Below are 3025 nucleotides of genomic sequence, written 5' to 3' on the forward strand. Positions count from 1 at the left end.
ATGAAAAAGGCAGAAGTCAATTGCTGGGAAAGAGGAAAAGGTGGGATTTCTGGATCCCAGGAGAAAGAGAAGGGACACAGGAAAGGAAAATGAATTTGGACCAGGCTTTTTGATGAGTAGGAAGCAGCAGCCATGTATGGTCTTGGGGCACTTAGAGTTTGTAGCCTCCGCTGTGGGCAGGAGCCAAAGATGTTGACAGGAGCTAGCTGATAGGATTAGGGTAGGAAATTTTTTGCCCAGCCATTGAATTATCTGATTAATTTTAAAATAATAAAACTGTCTAGTGTTTTCCATCTACAGAGCTAAAGTTTAGAGCAGAAGGAGAAAGATAGAAGCTAGGCTGGTTGTTGGTGGTTTTGCAAAGCTAGACAGAGGGCCTGGGGATTGCAGCTTGTGGAGAAAAACAGCCAGTTGGCCATTGGTGGAAGTGAGTGAATCCAGTGTTTTGAGGGTCACTGGATGGAGGCCTGTCACTTGGGCTGTGCTAAGGAGTGAGTAAGGGCAAGTGGATCCGTCACAGCCGGGTCACAGAGAACAAGAAAGCTAACGTAAATATTGGGGAAAAAAACAGAGAATAGAAACAAGGATAGAAGACAAGGTTTTCCAGTTTGCATAATAGGAACATCTGAAGCACCAAGAGATGGCTGTTGACTGCCCTGAAGATTTGGGCACCAGAATGATGCCAGTGTGAAGAAGTGCACAGTTCGAGCATATTGGACAACAACAAGAGGATATGAGATGTAAGGCGTGAAGAAGGGAAAAAGCAAGAACTTGACCTAAATTCTTCCATGACACTTAAGAAACTAGGTCAAATTCCGCCAAAAACTGGAATAAATAACCCTGTATTTGACACAAAAGAAGGAACTGTTTTAGAAAATCCTCACTATGCTGTGAAAATACTAGTTGAAGACTTGTTCTCGTCACTTAAACATATCCAACACACTTTGGTTGATTCTCAGAGCCAGAAGAATATCTCACTGCTTTTACAGCTTGTGAAAAATTGAGATTTTTTTTCACAAAGCGTTCAAGATACACTATGCTGCCACAGAGCACATGAACAAGGCCAGCCCATGTACAAGACCTAGTACAAGAGGTACAAACTGTGTTAAAGCCATTCCATCAGAAGGAAGGACAGAAATTAACTGCTTTGCTGAATGCTCAATATATTCAAGCACCTTTACTGGCCCATGAGAAGGTTGCTGAGCAGGAAATGCAGCTAGAGCCCATTACAAATGAGAGAGTCTATAAAAGTATTGGCCATTATGGGGAGAAACTGTAAAAATAGTTTGTATAGAAAAGGCTCAGAATATTCCACTGGATGCCACAGTTCACAATCAGTTGGATTTTGTCTTCATAAGCTGGGTAGTAAAAGAAGGTCCTGCAGAGAAGAGTGGGCTCCTGAACAAAGGAGATGGAGTTCTGGAGATCAATAGCATTGAAATCCAGGGGAAGGATGTCAATGAGGTTTTTGACCTGTTGTCTGATATGTATGGTACTTTGACATTTGTTCTGATTCCTACTCAACAGATCAAGCCTCCTCCTGCCAAAGAAACTATAATCCATGTGAAAGCTCATTTTGACTATGACCCCTCAGATGACCCTTATGTTCCATGTCAAGAGTTAGGGCTATCTTTTCAAAATGGATCATATACTTCATATGATCAGTCAAGAAGATCCAAATTAGTAGTAGGCTTATAAAGAGGAAGACAAAGATAATAGCCTCTAGCTGGACATATTCCAGGGAAAAGCTTTCAGCAGCAAAGGAAAGCCATGAAGCAAACTATAGAAGAAGATAAGGAGTCAGAAAAATCAGGGAAAATATGGTATAAAAAGAAGTGGAAAAGGTTTTATATAACGCCAATAAAAATGATGATTATGACAATGAAGAGATCTTAACATATGAAGAAATGTCACTTTACCATCAGCCAGCGAATAGGAAAAGAGCTATCATCTTGATCAGTCCACAGAACTGTGGCCAGAACAAACTGTGCCGAAGACTCATAAACAAAGAAAAAGACCACTTTGCATTTGCAGTCCTCATAGAACTCAGAATAGGTGAGACCATGAATTGACGGGAGAGATTACCACTTTGTTTCAGAGCAAGCATTTGAAGCAGATATAGCAGCTGGCAAGTTCATTGAACATGGTGAATTTGAGAAAAATCTGTATGGTAACAGCATAGATTCTATATGATAAGTAATCAACTCTGGCAAAATATGTCTTTTAAGTCTTTAAACACAGTCCTTGAAGACCCTCTGGAATTCAGATTAGAAACCATATATCATCTTTATTGCACCACCTTCACCAGAGAGACTTTGGTCATTGTTAGCCAAGGAAGGCAAAAACCCAAAGCTTGAAGAATTAAGGAAGATTATTGAGAAGACTAGAGAAACGGTACAGAACAATGGCCTCTACTTGGACACTGCAATTGTGAATTCAGACCTTGATAAAGCCTATCGGGAATTTCTTGGCTCATTAACAAACTGGATACCGAGCCTCAGTGGGTGCCATCCACCTGGCTAAGGAGAAGGAAATGGCTATTCTGTGTCATCCTGATGAACTTTATTTGGCAAACCTCCAACAGGAAGATGGCCTTAATGCTGAAAGTTGATCTCTTACAACTAGTGAGAAAGGTCCATTAGGTGATGTGTATACAACACTTCCTGAACACTGCTTTAGGTCAGTGAGATCCTATAATTTTCTTTACTTTGAAGTAATGACAGGATAGTGTATATCCTGAGCTTTAATTAATCCTAATGGTTATGAATATAATCCTACTGGTTATGGATGTACTAATGCTCAACACAGTCCCTAATCAGTGGAAAGTTAAGCTATGATTTAAAAAAAAAAAGCCTTGTTTTACATGTGACTATATAGCCATTAGGGCCAATTCGATTTCCTAACCCTCTGTGGTTCTGATTGGAACCTGCCATGCCAGGGAAGTCTTAGCCACTTAGAGAAGTGATGTGGTTGCTGGGAACACAGCTCAGTTGGTAGGGTATCACCTAGAACGCACAAAACCTGG

The 3025-nt window shown here is 40.6% G+C and overlaps 1 pseudogene; it reads left to right on the forward strand.

Annotated features, from left to right (window-relative positions):
* The first annotated feature begins 625 nt into the window (after positions 1-625).
* Pals1-ps1 (protein associated with LIN7 1, MAGUK p55 family member, pseudogene 1) lies at positions 626-2642 on the forward strand (annotated as a pseudogene).
* Positions 2643-3025: the final 383 nt, after the last annotated feature.

Source organism: Rattus norvegicus, chromosome 9 (assembly GCF_021556685.1).
Source record: "Rattus norvegicus strain SHRSP/BbbUtx chromosome 9, alternate assembly SHRSP_T2T, whole genome shotgun sequence".
NCBI classification, from domain to species: Eukaryota; Metazoa; Chordata; class Mammalia; order Rodentia; family Muridae; genus Rattus; species Rattus norvegicus.